At 42.7% G+C, this 22,390-nt stretch overlaps 1 protein-coding gene and 1 pseudogene across 1 annotated transcript in view; one reads left to right on the top strand and one right to left on the bottom strand.

The window, feature by feature from the left end:
- LOC126184415 (homeobox protein GBX-2-like) overlaps nt 1–22,390 on the top strand; it is a 436,306-nt gene that overhangs the window by 49,702 nt on the left and 364,214 nt on the right. The window lies entirely within an intron of this gene.
- On the bottom strand, nt 19,181–19,298 carry LOC126185505 (5S ribosomal RNA; annotated as a pseudogene).

The raw sequence follows: 22,390 nt of genomic DNA, 5'->3' as shown, positions 1-22,390 counted from the left end.
CCTCAACTCTGCTTATAAAACACACAGATAAGTATCGAACATATCTGTGATTTATTTAATTCATTTTATTTATTAATTATTCTCAAAGTATTAAAGTTACAATATACTACACGTAGTTAACGCTAGCGTTCGTGGAGACATAACGCCTGCTCCTTTCACCGCCACCATCTGTCATCACGGTGGCAGGTCTGAAGATGGTCTTAAACAGACCGAAACGGGTAACCTCGTTAAAAAAAAAAAGAAAATTAAGTTTCTTGCGGTTATGAGTGTTCATGTCCATTCTTAAGTAATAAAAACACCGCTGTTCTCCAAGAGACATGTTCTCGAAAATTAAAATTTGCAATTTTGTTTTTGGAATGTGTAGCTCGAGTCAGGCCAAATAAATGTTGCTCATCATGTCTTTCATGCAACGTCCAGCGGCGATGGTAACGGTCAGTTTGTTGCCGGTTACAAACAAAATTATTTTTCAAGTGGAATATTGTGTGCCCATTCGCCCGTGTGATCCCAGATTAGTCTAGCGCGATACTCGTTTCACCAATACGTATTAAGAGGGGCATTAAAACACGAGGAATAACGAGCACTCCAGAGGCGACAGCACCTCCCGGGCCCGCTGACTGCTGCCGAAATGTAGAAGCGCGCTACTCAGTCGTTGCTCGAGTACCAGTTATCCCTTGTGATTTATTTTTCCTGTTAAGAAATATCGATAAAACGGATATCGCATTAGATTAATCTGGTAGGTCTCAATCGAATGAGCACGTAATATTCACATTTAAAAATCATTTTCTTTGGAAAGGGAAACAAAACGATCCATTCCGTCGGCGCTGGGCGTCGCATGTGATGAACAGTATTTGTGGAGCTGACACCAGCTACACATTGCAAAAACGAAATTTGAAATATCTGCCGAAACGACAAGAAAATGCACTTGACGATCTTTAGCAGACACACCTACTATATCAGGGGTGCACTACACAAAGGAAGCAGATTCGCGTGTAAAGAGTAGTTGTGGGGTGGACACGTGGCTAGGCGGTAGTTTGAGGTACTCTGATGAACACTCGCCGGTCGATACGCAGAAAGGGCGGTCAGACCGCGTTCAGAGTAAAGACACACCGACTGTCAAATTATCAGTAAACTGTTAATGTATTCGTAACAAAGTTCCAGAATTTACTGCCGTCCAGGAAAGTTCTCACGCTCAAATTGTTCTTGGGGCCGAGAGCTGACTGAAACCTGAAATGCCGTAACAGCTCATGTAACTGCTCTTACTGAATAATCTACGGTGATAGTAGCTAACGTTTTCGTCTTTTTCTTCAACGTTTGCCTCGTGGTTCCGATCAAGATGGGAAATCGCCCGCCATCGATTTTGGCTTGAGTCTACCGCAGCACTCACTGGAAGGCACTCTGTGCACGATCGGTTGTATTCGTGTTTTAACTGTTTGTGTGTTTTATGTGGGAACCAACACGACATTTTCCTGGATGAGATTGAAAAACCACTCAATTATAAAATCTGTCAGCAATCACAATCAGGCTGGCTTATTATTACTGATTAAGTTTTTTATTTGGCTCGGATTTATTGAACCACACCGCAGATTGACCACCATTTCTGACAATAGTTATCTCTGTAAACTTTGAAACCTATTGTCATTGATAAGGCGTGACACACGTCTCCGATCCTTGTCGGTTAGGATCTTTGTACGATTACTGTTCGTACAGTATGATACGTGGCCTCGAATGGCGCTCCATTCCTTGTAAACACGTTGGACCTTTCGCGTTGAGACACCAACAAATCGGGCAACTTCACTCACGGTGTGGTTAGGGACACGTTCAAATATGACAGCTCCTTCCTGTTTTGTGACATCTACCCACCTCGTTGCTCTGATTCCACACAACAGACTGGTACGTACGCAGTACTTAATTGTCATGACTTAACGTCAGCGGTGGGGGGTCGTATGAGCGCCTGGAACCAGTTCCACTCCATCTGCACAGCTCCAAATTCAGTGTTGTGCAGTGTACAGAGAGGCAGGGATGTCCCACTTCGTTGTGGTTCCACGGTACGGTTTTGCGTTTACGAACTGTTTAACGCCAATAGGTTTATTGTGAGACGCTTGAAGCACCAGTCTTCAGTTTGTTGTTACAGCTGTGTATTGAATACATTACGTGGAAGCACTTTTCGCTATTTTATCCGCTTCCGTAACGGTGGTTGCTAAACTGACGAATGTGCGGTTGCACTCGATTCCTAGGTGACCGGCTCGAATTCTGGTGGAGGCAGAAATTTTTACCGCCAGAAGATGATTGCCAACGGGAGTTTGTGGTCATCGAGGAGGAGGGGGGACGCCGAAAGAGGAAACAATTTCTGTCAAAAAGTGAGGAGTAGGTACCACAGGAGAAAAGAAGAGAGCATGCGACACAGATCGAAGTACAGCATAGTGCACCTACGAAAAAGCAGGAAAAAAATTTTTGGTGAAAATTCAGAACTCTTGAGGAATTTCATTTTCAACCTCTCCCTGGGGTCCAGTTCCAAGTATCCTTCATACTTCCATTTGAGTGTCTTTTTTAACCAATAAAGGGTTCCCCTTTTACTAATTTCCAAGTCAAATGGACATATTCCTAGAATAAATAACCAAGTATCATAAGGGGCAGTGCAGTAGGCGCCCGTTAATCTTAATAAACCTCCTCGTTGAACTCTTCTCACTAATGAGGCTGCCTTCACGAGCTGCAATATCCTACGACTGATGATAATTTAGACTGGCGGTATGCTTTGATTGTCTGATTGTTTTCTCGGGATGCCTAAATTGTCTATTTGCGATGGCTATAATATTGTTCATCACGTTTGTATCTTTACTGCATGGTTCCTCTATATGATGTGCAAAGATACGACGTTCGTTCAGGAATACTCCTAAATATCTCGTTATTGCGTTTCTTCTAATCGATACATCATTTAATTTTATTTTAGCGTTTCTTGCTAGGCCCTCTTTCAGCAAAAGGTGCTTAATTTTGTGAGGTTCTAGTGACGACCTGACGCTTCGACACCATCCTTCAAGTTCACGGAGCGCTGCATTACATTCGTCTTTTATAATTCTTCTGGAGTCACCACTTGCAATGAACAGCATATCATATGCAAATGCGCCAGTCATGTCATGTTATCGCTGTCACGTAACTTCTGAAGTGTGGGCTCCAATGCTACATCCCAAAACTCTTGACAGTCTTTTGTTAGTCTTCCTTATTTCCTTTCTTGGACATATTAAATAATCATGTCCCCCGCACCACCTATTCTCTCAGACAGTTATACTTCGCCTCTGAACACTCCAACTTCCTAAGGCGACTAAGGAAAGCCGGCCGTGGTGGCCAAGCGGTTAAAGGCGCTACAGTCTGGAACCGCGGGACCGCTACGGTCGCAAGTTCGAATCCTGCCTCGGGCATGGATGTGTGTGATGTCCTTAGGTTAGTTAGGTTTAATTAGTTCTAAGTTCTAGGCGACTGATGACCTTAGAAGTTAAGTCACATAGTGCTCAGATCCATTTGAACCATTTGACTAAGGAAAGGCGGCCTCCATAGGTTATCGAAGGTGCCAGCAGTACGGATCACAATCGCTAGAGCGTACGTTGGATAAGTGTCTGTCGCTAGCGAGATCGCCTTACTAATTGCCTCTTCAGCTGAACTGCCTCTTCTAAGGCTGCAGTGGTGAGGGCTCGTCCTGTGTAGCAGTCTGTGATCTTGTAATCTCTTGCACTATAATTTTTCAAATATTTTGCCAAGATCGTTGAAAAGACAAATTGATCTGTATGATTTGGGTGTAATCGGATCCTTGCCTTGCCCTTTATTAATTATCACCACTTCAGCATTCTTCCACGGCGCACGCCCCTACCTTGCAAGAACCAATCGTTGTACAGTTCGCGCAAGTAATATCTAATTGGTCACATAAGGCTTATATTACTTCGGCTGGGATCCCATGAGATCGTGGAGATCTTTTATTTCCAGTCTTAAACGTTTTTACCTAATTTCTTAGCCGCGTGGTCTTAGGCGTCTTGTCATGGTCCACGCGGACCGATGACCTAAGCAGTTTGGTACCATAAGATCTTACTACAATTTTTTTTACTAATTTCTTCTCGTGCGAAGGAGTACACAAGTTTATTGTTTCTATAGTCTTCGCATAACAATTTTCCTGACCTACTCTGATCTTCTGTTTCACCCTCTTCTCTGTCATCGAGAAGCAGTGTTTCCAGTTTCTGTTACTGGCCCATCATTCGATCTGAGAGCGGATAAGACTATTGGTGATCGTATTTTCTCCCAGACCATTTTGTATAGTATACCCCAGTGATCGGTTTCTATGTTAATCTACACGAATTGCTTCCTTCGTTCCATTTTTGCTTTCTATAACTCATCCCCAGAACGTTGGGTAACATATCTGTATCTATGCAGTCTTCGTATTCTTTCTCCTTGGGTCATGCTGCTCTGGTATAGCTTCCTGACCCTTTTTGTTTTACATATTAATTTCTGCAATGCCTTGGTCCAGATGCTAGGTACTCCTGGAGCAGGGTCTACCCTGACAGATATCGACGTTTCCATTGCAGTACGTATGGCCGATATCAGTTCTTCCACTTTAAAGTCTACACCATCACCCAGCGATGGACTTCCTGGACAATGAAGCACTCTTCTGAGTTCTTCTCATTTAACTTCCTTGATGCTGTATTCGGACCTTAAACGATCGTTTCCTGTAGTACCTTGGATTTCCCTTCCAGTGATGGTACAGTGTACGATACTGTGATCACTCGATGTGATACCACTCTCAGCCCCCCAGCCTTTCACACGGTGCGCCACTGTGGTATTTGCTAGAGTGACGCCTATGTTTGACCTTTCTCTGACCTCCCTTCGTAGGTTGGCAGATTGAAAGTTGTATTCAGTACTTGTAGCATGAGTTCCATCTCTTCTTCTAGTTGCCTTCCACGGCCATCAGTTAGGCGGATATACCACAATACTGACTTCGCATCTGCATCAGTGGAACACACAAGAGGCTAACTCGTCCTTCGTGACTAATATCCCTTAGCCTTAGCATATACGAGCGGCGTTTGAAAAGTCCGTGCAAAAATAAAAACTACTTTGTGTTCGGGGTAAACCTTTTTTACTTTTTTGACATAGTCTCCTTTTCGACTTACACACTTCGTCCAACGCTGTTCTAATTTGTTGATCCCTTCCAAATAATAGGGATTGTCCCAGTCTGCAAAATAGCTCTTTGTTGCTTCAATCACCTCCTCGTTTGAATAAAATCTTTGTCCCGCCAGCCATTTCTTAAAATTGGGGAACGAATAGTAGTCCGAGGGAGCCAAGTCTGGAGAATAGGGAGGATGTGAAACGACTTGGAGTCCTATTTTCATTAATTTTGCGACCACAACTGCTGAGGTGTGTGCTGATGCATTGTCGTGATGGTAAAGGACTTTTTTGCGGTCCAATCGCCGGCGTTTCTCTTGCAGCTCGGTTTTCAAACGGTCGAATAACGATGAATAATGTGCACCTGTAGTAGTTTTACCCTTTTCCAGATAGTCGATGAGTATTACCCCTTGCGAATCCCAAAAGACAGTCGCCATAACTTTTCCGACCGAAGGAATGGTCTTCACCTTTTTTGGTGCAGATTGTCCCTTGGTAACCCATTGTTTTGATTGTTCTTTGGTCTCAGGAGAATAGTAATGTATCCATGTTTCATCCTCAGTGACGAAACGACACCAGCAGCATTTTAAGTACAAACTTTGAGAGCAGCACTCCGAGTGAGAGAAACAGGCTTGTCGGAGGTTGTCGACGCTGGCAAACAGCGATACGGAGTTGGCGTCCTAATTATCTGACTGAGAACTCTGAATAAAAAAATAAAAAAATGGGTTTTTAAAGGATTGTGGCTGCGCACTATTTCTCCCTTCCTATAGTCGGCCCACCAATACACCGGCACTTTACAGTCTTCAGCCAATCCGACAATTGCCTCTGCACCCCCAGGGCGTCTCTGGCCAATTACATTCAGATTCCTGCCCTTCTCCTACTCCTTAAGTAGGGATGTATTTGAGATTTACACTAACAAACTCCAAGTTTGGTAGCTACAGCGTTCAGCTGAACGGTAAACGTCACTGCCCTTCCGCTTATGGACAGCGACAACAGTGTCTTGTGCCACTTGGTCCCGCCCAGAGACCGTTCGTGGGTGGGACCGCTTTTGTAACACTCTAAGCAGCGCAAACCCACTGACGTTCTCAGGAGCAAGTATCGAGCTTGCTGCCTTTGCTAAGGCGTACCTTTTCGTGATAATCTTCTACTGTGATGCCTTAGATCAGCGTCAAGGTCGGCGGATGGAGGTAGCAGTTAATTCTCTGAAGTGAACTTCTCTCATGGAACAGCTGCCCGGAGTGTCTGCAATCCGTAGGACTCTTGCGTTGCTGCTGACCTCCGGTAACCTGAACGCTACCACTTTTGCCTGCTCTCTGAATTGTGTCTTTGATTTCCCATCCTGGAGTGCCCTTGCTGGTTTCCAACAGCCTTCAGCTTAACAATGCACAAGTCATTACATCGTCAATACATGACATCCAGGCCGGCCGGTGTGGCCGAGCGGTTCTAGGTGCTTCAGTCTGGAACTGCGCTGCTGCTACGGTCGCAGGTTGGAATCCTGCCTTGGGCATGGCTGTATGTGATGTCTTTAGGTTAGTTAGGTTTAAGTAGTTCTAAGTTCTAGGGGACTGATGACCTCAGATGTTAAGTCCCATAGTGCTCAGAGCCATTTGAACCATCTGAACCATGACATCCAGCCTCATGCAGTACGCAGGCACTTACCGTGACCGTAAGTTGTTCTATTTTATCTCCGTTAGCGATGATGCGCATATATTAGCCAATCTACTATTCTCGTCTGTAATCCCATACTATACGACAAAGCGTCATCACAAAGTGCTTGTATAACGTTTCTGGGGAAAATAATTCATTTCTTCTGGAAGAAACCTGTTTCAATAACTTCTCCAGATTTTCTGCTTCTGTTGGCAGATTGTTCATTTTGAGATGGATTCTGTCTTCGAAATTAGGTAGAGGAAGAGTAACATACTCTTCTGGGTGCTTATTCCTTGCGAGATGTTTTAATGCTGCAGTAAGCGTCATCGACTCTTCCAGCGTAGTGAGTTGCGTCACTTTCTTTATGCTTTCATAAATGTGTTGACGATCTATTCCAGCTGTGGTCTGTTGCCTGATTCTCGGCACTAGGTCTTTGTTTCCTGTAATACATTACCACGCCGCTCATCGATTCTATGTATCTATACAAAATCAAGAGACAAATGAATGATATTTGCGCCTGCGGTAGTGTGGACACGCTAGAGCACAGATCGTGGGACTGCGTGCTCTATGAAGACGCGGCGGGAAATGGCCAACAGCCATTAAGAACGTTGGATCCCAAAACAGCAGTGAAGAACGAGTCTTCCTGGTGCATTTGGACGATACTGCAGCCGCAGTATCCAGAAGGCCAAGGAAGACTTCACGAGACATTCAACCACATGTCAGCAAGCTGCCTTCCCGACTAGACAACATGCTCTGCATATGGAGAGAAGACAACTGAGGTCAGCGACCACTGAATAGAATGGTTTCTCATGAATTTACATTGATGTGGTGGAAATGTTCACCGTCGTGTGTAATTTAAAACGTAACAATGAATCATTGAATTGGTTGTCATGCCGTCCCACGCCCAAGGAATCCAGCAGACAATGGATGTTAACTGAAATAGTATGAGGGCGGATCCAGTAGCGGAGAGAACCATCTACAGGTTAAATGCAGTAAAATAAGTTAACAAGAACAGAACAGATTCTGTAGTGCTAACAGTAGTGTTAGTTGTCAGGTAATTGGTTCATGGTTTTATTGTAGTTTTGTAGTAGTAGAAGTAGCTGCAGTCTTTGTAGTATTAGCGTTTTTTATTAAACACCACAAACAAATAATTAATAGAAAATGTATTATTATCGAAGCATATGTGATCTGTATGGCCTATTTTAATTTATCAGATAATATATTGTAATTCTGAAGAATAAATGAAAAAATAAATCACCAGACTTTGAATCCACGTCCTGCATTAAAAATCAAACCTCTCCGCAGTGTTTCATATTGTGAGGACATGTGAGACTGTTGATGTTCCTCCCTCTGTCGGGTGGGGACGTTAATCTCGGCGGAGAGAACTAGGTTTCGTGCGGCATCGGGTGTCATCCTCTCCTTCTCTCATCATTATACAGCACAAACATGAGACGACACTATACACGCAGCTATCATAGTCGCATCTGTCACATACCGTGAGGAAAAGGACCATTGTACACAGATGGACGAAACACTAACCGCTTAGGTGGCTGACCATCCCAGGCAATGATGTCACACAAATCTTCCTTTTCCTTCTCCGATGTTTACTTAAGCTTTTATTAAAGAGAAGTAAAAATGTTTCCTACCTTTATTATGTTTTTTGTTACATGGATACTGTTCGGTGTAAATCAGTCTTGAAGACGTCAAGTGGTTTTACCTTGTAGCCAGTATGAATAAAGAAATTCACATTGCCTGTATTTGAAATTTAATCTTCACTTTCATGTGAAGTATGTGTTTCTCTGAACTATTTTCTTTTCTCCTAGTGTCAATGTATGTTATGTCACTAAAATGTGGCATAGTTTCATAAATTTTCTCTTAGATTTTTCAATGGTTAACAGTTTCGTTTGAAGTAATCGTAATTAATGTGGTCAAGTATCATTTCACCTTACTCTTGTAAGGCAGCTTTCAGCTGGATGATAGGTAAAAGAAGATAGAAACCGCAATAATGCGATGCAGACAACGCAGCAGTCGAAAGCAAAAGACAAGAATTAATATCACATGCAGTCATTGTCAAGTGCCATCATATATCCATGCTTCCTTTGAAAAAATTTCGTAGATCTTAAGTTTTGAATAATTAAATCGTATTGAAACAATATTAATGCTTGTTCTCTGATTTTTTTTACAGCCCCTACTCCATTTTTGCACAAAATGGTACCCTAAATCTATTCCATACCTGTTTCACTGGGGCGAACACACCCCACGTAACATAATGAAAAACTGGAGACAGAACAGAAAAAATTACAAATATTTGCGTACTCGGTATGTAGTCATGGGGCAGTCCAACAATTACGACATCAGTACCGAATAAAGTATTTAATTCCGTCGTGAAAGAGTTAACACAGTGTTCAGACTAAATCGTAACAGTTTTCTAACTTCCTTCCCTTTGGTGGGACGTTACAGCCTCATGGGAAAAGTAAGCAACAGCAGTCGCTAAAAGTAAAAATGCAGGCTGGGTAGCAGTAGGTGTACTATTTATTTCTTAGTTTATTAAGTAATTTCCTGGCCTTCTAATTGAAAATTCATGGTCGATGTATTAGATTGTCATTTCCTTTTGCATAGCCTCAATGATGGCGCTGAAATGAAGTTTGATAGACATACTGAGCTTGCATATTATTGTTCTGATACTTCTGAATTCTGTACATTGTTCCGTAGGACATAATACAGGAAACATAAACATAAAGCCACAATCAATTATCTGGTGTAGGTAGTACTTCTTAAGGTAAGCAAAGAAACGCGTTTTGCACAGAACTGGTGATGCAGCGATAAAAAAACTGGGTTCGTCATTGGGAGGAGCCAGGCTGAAACCCATGTTCAGACGTAGTCAATAGCGCAGTCTGGGTGAAGGTGAAGATAATGCTTTTATCAAACTAACTAAAGAAATTAATGCAAAGGTCCTATCACAGAACTATTCGTATAGGTTAACCGCTACAATTATTGCATTTGCTCCCCTCTTACCAAAAAGTATGGTATGGCTCTGGGGCATAGTACTGCACCTCCAGCAGCAATTTAAGCAGCAGTTAGCACCACACTGGTGCAGCGAAATGTTGCAAATCGGTTACTTCAAGGACAGCGCCGAGCGAGATGCTTCGTAGCTTGCATTCCATTGATCCCAATCCACCGCCTTTTGCGACTTCAGTGGTGTTAAGAGAGAGCTTATGGGAAGGTAGGGTGGTGGTCTGTTGTGTTTTTCTGATGAAAGCTCGTTCTGGCTCGGTGCCAGCGATGGCTGTGTGTTGGTTAGGAGGAGACCAGATGAGGGTCTGCAACCAACCTGTCTGTGTGATAAACTCACCAGACCTACACCTCACCTTACCGTCTGGGTTGTGATTTCATATGACAGTAGGAGCCAGTATCGCGGTTATCTCACACACCCTGACTGCAAATTTGTACGCCAGTCTCATGATTCCACCTCTTGTACTGTCATGTATGAACAGCATTGCAGTGGGTGTTTTCCAACAGGATAATGCTCGCCCACATACCACTGTTGTGACCCAGCATGTTCTACAGAGTGGTGATATGTTGCCTTGGCCTGCTCAATCACCAGATATGTCTCCAATTGAGCAAATATGGGAGATCATTGGACGAAATCTCCAGCGTCATCCATAAACAGCAATAGCCGTCCCTGTATTGACCGACCATGTGCAACATAATGCAATTTACAACAACTGTCTGTTCAGTTCTAAGAGTTCACTAAACGACGTTTCCTGTCTGAGTCAGGTACGGTTCTCGCTGAACAGTGGTGCACTGCAGCTTCTGCGGGCTGATCTCCCAAGCGCTCTCGCTGAGGATGTGAACCCTGGAGACTCACTCTCCAGCCCAGCTCGAAGTATTCATTGTGGAGTAGAATGTGAGCCACGGCCTCCAGTCTGGAGACAGAGGCAGGCAGGAAGTGTGTCGGGTGCCGGAACAGGGCAGGCAGCAGTGGCTTCCCTTCCCGATGGTGGACAGCAACAGCTTCCTGGCCCTGCTGTGCAAGCCTCCAGTAGCCAGCAGACTAATAGCGGTCTCTGCACCATATCAGTGATGATAGTGAAGCTGGCGGTGCTGCTCACAGTGAGACTTGCGACTCCATAGATAATTGTAGACGATTAGGTCCGCACAGGATCGACTGATATAGCCTCCCCTGTACCATGGGGCTGCTGCAACTGACAAGGGAACCTCCCCATCGCACCCCCCCCCCCCTCAGATTTAGTTATAAGTTGGCACAGTGGATAGGCCTTGAAAAACTGAACACAGATCAATCGAGAAAACAGGAAGAAGTTGCGTGGAACTATGAAAAAAATAAGTAAAATATACAAACTGAGTAGTCAATGCCAATATAGGCAACATCAAGGACAGTGGGAGTGTAGGAGCGCCGTGGTCCCGTGGTTAGCGAGAGCAGCTACGGAACGAGAGGTCCTAGGTTCAAGTCTTCCCTGGAGTGAAAAGATTATTTTTTTATTTTCAGTTTATGTGGCAAACTCTTATGTTTTCATCACTTTTTTGGGAGTGATTATCACATCCACAAGAAAACCTAAATCGGGCAAGGTAGAAGAATCTTTTTTCAAGTGTACAAGTTAGGTGGGTCGACAACATATTCCTGTCATGTGACGCACATGCCGTCACCAGTGTCGTATAGAATATATCAGACGTGTTTTCCTGTGGAGAAATCGGTTGACCTATGACCTTGCGATCAAATGTTTTCGGTTCCGATTGGAGAGGCACGTCCTTTCGTCTATTAATCGCACGGTTTTGCGGTGCGGTCGCAAAACACAGACACTAAACTTATTACAGTGAACAGAGACGTCAATGAACGAACGGACAGATCATAACTTTGCGAAAATAAAGAAAGTAAAATCTTCATTCGAAGGAAGTCTTGAACCATGGACCTCTCTTTCCGCAGTTCCTCACGCTAACCACGGGACCATAGCGCTCGTAAGCTCACATTCTCCTTGATGTTGCCTATGTCCCGCATGAACTACTCAGTTTGTATATTTTGCTTATTTTTTTCATAGTTCCACACAACTTCTTCCTGTTTTCTCGATTGATCTGTGTTCAGTTTTTCAAGGCCTATCCACTGTGCCAACTTATAACTAAATCTGAGGGGGTGCGATGGGGAGGTTCCCTCGTGAGAGTGATATTAAGAAAGGCGTAGTATTTGTACTGGCGCTTTCTGTGCACTCTATTGCTGTGGTGATAGCAATGACATGTGTACTAGTTCTTCCGTGCAGTCGGCTTTCCTAGTGACTTTAGGCTTTCGTAAGTTCTTCTTTCTGACTCCCTTTTCCGCTGAATCAATGGCTGAATATTTACTGTTGCGTTATTAACTAGGTTTTATTGTGTCACTCTGCTCTGTCACCAGTATGAAGATCTCTGTATGTTGCCATGATGTCACTGTGCTTCACTTGCAGATTGGGGCGCTCGCCTAGTCCCTCACGTCGCAATCGCTTCCGTGTTCAGCTTGGCCTGCTCAGTACTTCCTTCTAGCTTGCAGTTTGTGGGTCACTGATTCAGGCAGCTTAACTTCTGGGATCACCAGTGAAGAATTTTAACAAATTTTTAGTGTTACCTTCCTATACTATTCTGGGATCCAACAAAGCAATGGAGAATTAAAACTTCACAATACACTCTGATGATCAGTTGAAAATCCTAGATGACTAAGAGAATTAGATGAACAACGATTTTGATCTGTCAACGGGTTGCGTGTGGGGCATCCCACACGAAATGGTCCGTCGGAGATACCTGTCCGTGCACGACAGTTGCAGAAAGAAACCCCTCATAAGGGATTTTCCAGCGGGTCATATAAGGGGACTATTCATGGCAGAGATAATGGGTCAAGTGTTCTGGGTAGTTCTTGTCCCAGAGACCATTTGTACACCTGTCAAAAGAACGGACATACTGTAGATGTCCAACAAGAAAAGGTCAAAATTTAAGCATTACACACTTCCTCCAGCCCAGGCAAATTGAGCAAATCGGTTGGTTCTCTCGCATTAGGTGGGGCCTAGGGTGGACCTTAAACGGCATATAAAAACGCCATTTATTTGTGGTCGACTCCTGAGAAAACCGCGAAAAACCATTGTTTTTGGGTCGAAAAGTATCTATTGAGAGGATAGGCCATTTCTGTAAGCAACGAAGGCAAAGGTCAAATGTGGAAAGATAACATAAAATGTTTGTACAAGGGAACTGTACTAGAAGGCAGTATTATACAAATGGAAGAGGACGTGGATGAGAATGAGATGGGAGGTACGATACTGCGAGAAAAGTCTGACAGAGCACTGAAAGACCTAAGTCGAAACAAGGCCCTGGGTTTAGATGACATTCCGTTAGAACTGCTGACAGCCTTGGGAGAGCCAGCCATTTCAAAACTCTTCCATCTGGTGAGCTAGATGTATGAAACAGGCGAATTACCCTCATACTTAAAAAAAGAATATAATAATACCAATTCCAAAGACAGCAGGTGCTGATAGGTGTGAATGTTAACGAACTATTAGTTTAATAAGTCACGGTTGCAAAATATTAACACGAATTCCTTACAGAAGGATGGAAAAACTGGTAGAAGCCAACCTCGGGGAAGATAAGTTTGGATTCCAGCGAAATGTAGGGTCACGCGACGCAATACTGACCATACGACTTATCTTAGAAGATAGGTTAAGGATAGGCAAACCGACGTTTATAGCATTTGTAGACTTAGAGAAAGCTTTTGACAATGTTGGCTGGAATACTCCCTTCGAAATTCTGGCGGTAGTAGAGATAAAATATAGGGAACAGAAGGCTATTTACAACTCGTACTGAAAACAGACGGCAGTTGTAAGAGTCGAGGGGCATGAAAGGGAAGCAGTGGTTGAGAAGGGAGCGAGACAGTGTTGTAGCCTATCCCCGATCTTATTGTCTGTATACTGGCCAAGTAGTAAAGGAAACAAAAGAAAAATTTGGAGTAGGAATTAAAGCCCAGGGAGAAGGAATAAAAGCTCTGAGGTTTGCTGATGACATTGTAATTCTGTCAGAGACAGCAAAGGACTTGGAAGAACAGTTGAATGGAATGGACAGGGTCTTGAAAGGAGGATATAAGATGAATATCAAGAAAAGCAAAACAAGGGCAATGGAATGTAGTCGAATTTCAATCAGGTGATGCTGGCCGAATTATATTAGGAAACGAGGCAATTAATGTAGCAGAAGAGTTTTGCTATTTGGGCAGAAAAGTAACTGATGATGGCCGAAGTAGAGAGGATATAAAATGTAGACGGGCAATGGCAAGCAATGCGTTTCTCAAGAAGAGAAATTTATTGACATCGAACATAGACTCATATGTCAGGAAGTCTTTTCTGAAAGTAATTGTATGGAGCGTAGCCATGTATGGTAGTGAAATATGGACGATAAAGTGTTCACTCCAGAAAAGAATAGAAGCTTTTGAATTGTGGCGCAACAGAAGAATGGATAGGTCACGTGACTAATGAGACAGTACCGAATAGAATTGGGGAGTAAAGAGGTTTGGGGCACAATCTAATTAGAAGAAGAGATCAGTTAATAGGGCATATTCTGAGGCATCCAAGGATCACCAATTTAGTGCTGGAGGGAAGTGTGGGGGTAAAAATCGTAGAGGGAGACCACGAGCTGAGTATAGTAAGCAGATTCAGAACGATGTGGGTTGCAGTAGTTACTCAGAGGTGAAGAGGCTGGCACAGGCTAGAATAGCATGGAGAGCTGCATCAAACCATTCTTCGGACTGAATATCTCAGCACCAACACCACAAACAACAACAATAGCAGATCGTCGAAATTTTTACCAAATGTTCTTAATATGATATGCTCGGGGAAGTTGGAAACTTTTTTATATATCATTATGCGCTACGGAGATTCAGAGATTCAAAGTTATAGTACTTATACAGAAAACAGCAAAAACAGGTTTGCAGCCGTTTTGCACAGTGAGCCGCAGTTATTTAAATAACTAACCATAAGTAATGGCTCAAATTTTTACTGTATATTCTTTAGAAATTTATCTAGAAACACCATTTTTCCATTTTTCTAAAATCTGTATCCGTTATCAAGATATCGAAAAACCACTATTTTTAGGTACCAAAGGTGCTAGTTGTGGGGATGACCACTTATATAATTTCTGTTTATGACAAATCGTTGAAATTTTTATCATTTGTTCTTAAGATGGTGTCCTCGGGCAACGTTGAAACTTTTTTAGATATCATTAACTGTTACTGTGATCCAGAGGTTCAAAGCCACCGTACTTATACACGTAAAATATGCATATACTATCTGGTTGAGGCGTAAATGTAGTTTTAACTGATATAGTGTACAAATGGCAAGGGCTCTAGTGTCATTTGGGGTCACCAAACTATGTTTATAGTCAGTAATTTTCACAAGTAAAGTTCTATGACAAATATGCCGAAAGTGGTACTGAAGTAAAAAAATAATGGTAGAAAAGGGTCTTAACATGCTCGTAAAGGACTTAAAAATTACTCGTAAAAACTATTTAAAATTGGGAAGACTGTAAATTCAGTAAAATATTTCTAATAACACTTTTACTCTTTTAAGACACGAATGGTAGCCGGGCGTTTTCGATGAGTTGCGGTCGAGGAGCAAAGTATCCAAAAATACAAGGAAACGATTTTCTATTAGTATGAGCGGAGTGTGCGCTGATATGAAACTTCCTGGCAGATTAAAACTGTGTGCCCCACCGAGACTCGAACTCGGGACCTTTGCCTTTCGCAGGCAAGCGCTCTACCATCATTTTTTTTTTTAATCTCATTTTGTTCGTTTTTTTCTTTTTTGTTCGTTGAATCTGATCGGGGCGGACGTCGTAAGACATCCTTTTGAGTTCGTTGTTGATCTATTAACTCAGTTTTTTTATTACAGAGGGCAGCTAACCCTCTGACCGAACACGCTGAGCTACCGTGCCGGCGAAGCACGACTCACGCTGGGTCCTCACAGCTTTACTTCTGCCAGTATGTCGTCTCCTACCTTCCAAACTTTACAGAAGCTCTCCTGCGAACCTTGCAGAACTAAGCCATGTCTCCGCAGCATCCTTTCTTTCAGGAGTGCTAGTTTTGCAAGTTTCGCAGGAGAGTTTCTGTAAAGTTTTGGAAGGTAGGAGACGAGATACTGGCAGAAGTAAAGCTGTGAGGACCGAGCGTGAGTCGTGCTTCGGTAGCTCAGATGGATTTTCCTTGTTTCTCTAATAATAAAGTTATGGATATGTGATACTGTAAAAAAAAAAAAAAAAAAAAAAAAAAAGATGGTAGAGCACTTGCCCGCGAAAGGCAAAGGTCCCGAGTTCGAATCTCGGTCAGGCACACAGTTTTAATCTGCCAGGAAGTTTGATATTCTATTAGCTTTATGTTATACGAGCGGTACTTATTTGTGGTTATGTGTGTCGAAGTACATATATGTGTCGAAATGAATAAATAAATTACAATGAAATGAACACCCTTTGCTGCTTACAGGCGTTGACATACGTCAACGGGACGTCAAACGGACAGATGAAAATGTGTGCCCCGACCGGGACTCGAACCCGGGATCTCCTGCTGTCATTTCAGACGCTCTATCCATCTGAGCCAGCGAGGACACAGAGGATAGCGCGACTGCAGGGATTTATCTCTGGCACGCCTCCCGCGAAACCCACATTCTCAACGTATTGTCCCGCACTACATTCGTAGTGCCCCCGCCCATTATACTCATTACTCGCGGCGCGTTGGCGATTCCCGTAAGAGTTCGGGCACTGTTTGTGCATTCGCACAGAAGAAGAAGATGGTCAAGTGGCCGAAAGATCAGATACCATCTTAATATATATATAGCTAAGGCTCACCACTGATGACTGTTTCCGATGTGATAGTGAAGTGGAAACGTGAAGGGACAGGTACAGCACGAAAGCGTAAAGGTCGACCTCGTCTGTTGGCCGACAGAGACCGCTGACAGTTAAAGAGGGTCGTAATGTATAATAGGCAGACATGTAACCAGACCATCACACAGGAATTCCAAACGGCGTCAGTGTTCACTGCAAGTACTATGACAGGTGGGACATGAGAAAACTTGAATTTCATGGTCCAGCAGCTGCTCATAAGCCACACATCACGCCGGTAAATGCCGAACGAAGCCTCGCTTGGTTTATGGAGTGTAAACATTGGACGACTGAACAGTGGAAAAACGTCGTGTGGAGTGACGAATCACGGTACAAAATGTGGCGATCCGATGGCAGGGTGTGGGTATGGCGGATGCCCGGTGAACGTCATCAGCCAGCGTGTGTAGTGCCAACAGTAAAATTCGGAGGCGGTGGTGCTATGGTGTGGTGGTGTTTTTCATGGAGGGGGCTTGCACCCCTTGTTTTTTTGCGTGACACTATCACAGCACAGGCCTAGATTGATGTTTTAAGCGCGTTCTTGCTTCCCACTCTTGAAGAGCAATTCGGAGATGGCGATTGCATCTTTCAACATGATCGAGCTCCTGTTCATAATGCACGGCCTGTAATTGACTGGCCTGCACAGAGGCCTGACCAGAATCCTATAGAAAACCTTTGGGATATTTTGGAATTCCGTCTTCGTGCCAGGCCTCACCGACCGACATCAATACCTCTCCTCAGTGCAACACTCTGTGAAGAATGGCTGCCACTCCCCAAGAAACCTTCCAGCGCCTGATTGAACGTATGTATGCCTGCGAGAGTGGAAGCTCTCATCAAGTCAAGGGGTGGGTCAACACCATGTTGAATTTCGGAATTACCGATGGAGGGCGCGACGAACTTGTAAGTCAGTTTCAGCCAGGTGTCCGGATACTTTTGATCACATAGTGTAGTTCTATTAAAGAAAAGCAAAGTACATGTCATAATTCGATAGCGACAAACGTTAAAAATTACTTGATTGCCGTCGTAAAATTAGTCACATTGTCCATCATAACCTAGTGGAAACAGCACATTAATATTGTAACAAACTGAAAAGTCTCCATCCCTCCTGTCCTTAAGAATGGCTGAGCCACTGTCGCTGCCAGTGGATCAGCCCTCCCTCAAGCTGGCGTCATCACATCAGCTCACAGTATACTAACTCAAAAATTCGAAGCACCCCCGAAATTCTGATTAAACCAATAACCCCTCCCCCCACGGCACCACTGATTGTTTAAAGAAAGCTTCAAATGTCTGATTACTTTAAAAATGAGTTACTGTGTTAAACATTTGATATTAAGCGTTTAAAACTTCTAAGACTGACGACGCAAAACTAAAATTTTACCACATGGAGTCCGAACATCTAGTAAACACTAATTTGTCTATCATTACTTTGTGTAGCTGTAAGTGAGAATAAGTTAAGAAATTGTTTAAAATTGTGTTCAAAATTTGTTGAAAGTCGCAATGTGCTTTCATTATCAAACCCTGGATGAATATAGTCAGGGCAATTTGTGCTTCGTTTTAAGAAAATCTTATTTTTCCGCATCTCAATTTTTATGACGTCTTATACCCTGAACTTTGCGTCGCACAATGATATAATATGGCAGATATATTCAGTCGCTGATGTGGATACAGTTTGAAAAATTTGTTGGAAATATTAGTAAAGAAGTACTAAATTCAAACCTCATGATTGATACTGAAATTTTACTGCATGAGCAGCGAGAATGTGCCAACCGATAATGTTTCTCCATTTCTTTATTTTGTTGCGGTGTCACCGAGAAAAATTTCTAAACGCTATGAAATTATATGTAAAGTTTGACTGAAGTTGTTAAGTGCTCTCATTCTCAAATAATGAGTGAATATAGTCTGGGTAACTTACGTGCATGAAGCTACGCTGCCCCAGGATATTCCCAAAGTTTATAACTTAAATACTCGAATACCTGTCTTAAACCATTAACGTAATATTATACTTTTTAATGAATAGATTTATATATTTTTAAACTCGGTTAATACTTATATGAAATTCTGAACATCGAGTCTTAATCTGCTCATGGAAGGCGTTAGATAGCCAACCTGCAACTGGGATCGGGTACCGGGGTGATCGTTGTAGCCGTTTAGAAATATACGTGTGTGACTAAGCGGGAAGTGGAGGCGTTAGTGTCCATCAGGTGCATGTAGGTAACTGGACTCAAATTAACCCCTACTCGTAGAGGAAATCAACCTCACAAAGCTACAAATATCACATAAAAAGTGTTACAAAACTCAGAAGACAAATGCACTGCACTCCGTCTTCAGGCTACGAGCGGCCCATCGGGACCATCCGACCGCCGTGTCATCCCCGGCTGAGGATGCGTATAGGAGGGGCGTGTGGTCAGCACACCACTCTCCCGGTCGTTGTGATGGTTTTCTTTGACCGGAGCCGCTACTATTCGGTAGAGTAGCTCCTCAGTTGGCATCACGAGGCTGAGTGCACCCCGAAAAATGGCAACAGCACATGGCGGCCGGGATGGTCACCCATCCAAGTGCCGGCCACGCCCGACAGCGCTTAACTTCGGTGATCTGACGGGAACCGGTGTATCCACTGTGGCAAGGCCATTGCCAAAAGACAAATAGATCGAGCAATTATTACATTCGAAGCTGCAGTTCGTCTGAAATCCCCGGTACCCCTCCAGAGTCGAGTGCAGCCCTTGCTGCTGGTCCGTCTACTTGGCCAGTTGCCGTGGTCTACCTACAGATCTGTCTGGTAAGCACATCACAAGTTTCCTTTGAAAGAACTGATCTGCCAGTCTATCCAGCACAGAAAACAACTCCACAAAAACTGGAACATTGCAAACACTCTTGTTTCTCAGGATGCCTTATTCATCTTCTTTAGCTGCCTTGGTATGCATAATTAGTGTTGTGTGTGGACACGAGCTTCTCAGAACGAGGCAGCAGTCGGCGCTGTGAACGGCGTCAATTAGCGCCTGTCGATAACTATTTTGTAGAGATCATTACGTTACAGTTTCCTTCTCATTGTTTGATACGCTGTTTCAATTTAGTAAGAAGTTTATATTCAAAAAGTAAGAACTCAGAGCACTTTCCGCTGGCTACATGTCGTACATCCGGAAGGAGTAAAATAACCACCCCCGGGAAAACCAACGTTGATTTTTAAATCGTCGATCGTGCGAAACGCAACTCGCAAGTGCAGTAGGTAGAGGTAGTCATGAGGTATCGATGTTTCTAGACTTTCTGTATACCAAATAAAATACGTCATGTATGGATTATTTCCCCAGATTTACGACTGAATTAAAAAATTCGTTTCAGCCAAAAAGGAGGACGTTATACTCAGTCGAAATTCGTGTACCAAAACTGCGCCTGCCCCAAGAAAGTGCAAAAGGTGCATTACTATTCGTTATTATTATTATTATTATCATTATTATTACATATTTTACAAAGCATAATGATACCGTGAGACATCTGTGTGTAACCTGCACTATTGCTGCTGTTAGAGACTGTATATTTGTCAATAATAAACTTTTTACAAATTTTGCATTTTCTATGCTACCTATTTTACGTTCTGTATCATGGAGACCATTTGCTCTTCTGTCCTCGGCAGAAGTCTCCCGGAACCAGAAAACCGAACGAGGTAGCCCAGTGGTTAGCACACTGCACTCGTATTCGAGGGGACGACGGTTCAAACCCGCGCCCGGCCACAGTGATTTAGGTTTTTCGTGATTTCCCTAAATCGCTTCAGAAAGATGCCGCGATTGTTCCTTTGAAAGGGCACTGCCGATTTCTTTCCCTATCCTTCCACTCTCTTCACATCGTGTGATGTTTAAAAATACTGAGTTCTACCTTCATTCGGAATCCACGTTAAATTATGGATTCCCCTATTACTGGCTGGGAAAGTCTTTTGGAATGTCGAAGGAAGGCAATGGGATACCACCTCCAATAGGACCATGCCTAGTAAACCACTGCGCTGTTCATACCAGCCTTCAATACATACTTTAAGAGATTAAAAAAATAAAGTCATTAATATTTAAAGATCATAGTCTACTGAAAGCGACGTATCGCCATTAGCGCTTGCAGAGCCTGCGAAAGAGAATTTCTCAGTGACGACTTACGAATACCGCGACATTGCCATAGAAATTGACTACTCTCATATCGCTAAAGAAGTGTAGAGAGCAGAGGCGAACAGTAGGTCGTGATTGTGTTCTTGTAGCGACGTGACATCTACTTGCATGAACATCTGCTGAATTATCGTGTAACTATGTTTCACTTACACTACCGAAGCGTAGCTGCTTTCTCCCTCCCTCCCGCCTCCGTCTCTCTTTCTCTTGCTATGTCTCTCTCGTTCCCAGATGAAAACACAGCGGTGTCGGCACTCAGGCGGAGAGCACAGTTTTCCCTGTCACATAATGAAGTCTAAGTACGATACTGGGAATTTGTAGAACTGTCCCTGGCACAAATTCCTGGAGCTAATCGTCATATGTGTTTTTATGTAATAACTTTTCAGTTTCAGTGCATGCCAGAAGTACTGTCTTGATGGAATTTCTGGCGTCAGAGTGCTGATGTGAAATTATTAGATTATCAAAAATCTGAAATTCTCACTAAAATGCCAAATTAGAACCCTGGAGAAAATGACTCTTCATTATGACATTATGTTGAAATTTTTTGAAACAAGCCGTTTCTAATCGCTATGCGTCTATTTTCATTAAAATATATATCGCGTGTCAAGAACACAAACTGATTTTTTCTGGATCTGATAAAGAGTGTGACCTTACAAATATTGGAAAAAGTGTGTAGTTATCTTTGTAATATCGAATGCGCATAGAAATTTTATGTAAAATAACTGTAGACATCATTTCGAGGCAGTTACTTCCCGTTATCCATTCCAAATACTTCTCTGCACCAGAAAAAAAAATCACCGGCTTTTGATTTTATTTTTGTGTCTAGATCTGATCTGGGTGCTGATGTTAATTAACAGTGAACTATCTTATAAGGAACACCTAAATCAAGATATGTATGTGGCTCACCTAAAATTGAGTAACAATACTATCCCATTAATTTTTGATACCATGTCACACTTTATAAATATCTATGTGCATAACATCAGCATCCAGATCAGATCTAGATACAAAAATAAAATCAAACGCCTCATGGAAAAAACAATACCCCATTGCCAAAACTAATAACGTAATATCTCCTTTCACTCTTCATAAAAAGACCATCAAATGACTGAAATTACTTTCAATGACCAAGAGCAAACATTACTGGATAAAAGATTAAAATATACTCTCGATCCTAGATTCCACAATACTCTACAAAAACAACTAATAGCATCTGCAAAAGTAGCGCTACACTTAGCAAATATACCTATCAAACAAGAGAATGAAATTACTATCAAAAAAGAAAATGCAACGGAAAGAGAGCTCAAAATCAGGAAAAGCTACAGCATCTTCAGATAACAAAATATTACGCCAAATCAATTAAAAATTAAAGAATAACAATGCCCTAGCAATTAAATCAGATGAAGGTAATAATCTAGTTATCACAAACAAAAATGACTACATACAAAAAGTTAACGATTTATTTAATAGCAGTGGTATCGCATAAATAAATAGAAACCCCACGGACAAATTTGAGCACAAACCAAGAAAACAATAAAAGTATGTCATACAACGCTTACAGAATATGAAAAAGGGCATGTATA

The sequence above is a fragment of the Schistocerca cancellata genome, chromosome 4 (assembly GCF_023864275.1).
Source record: "Schistocerca cancellata isolate TAMUIC-IGC-003103 chromosome 4, iqSchCanc2.1, whole genome shotgun sequence".
In the NCBI taxonomy this organism is placed as follows: domain Eukaryota; kingdom Metazoa; phylum Arthropoda; class Insecta; order Orthoptera; family Acrididae; genus Schistocerca; species Schistocerca cancellata.
The sequence above is the reverse complement of the archived record's forward strand: the minus strand, read 5'-3'. Positions and strand labels throughout refer to the sequence as shown.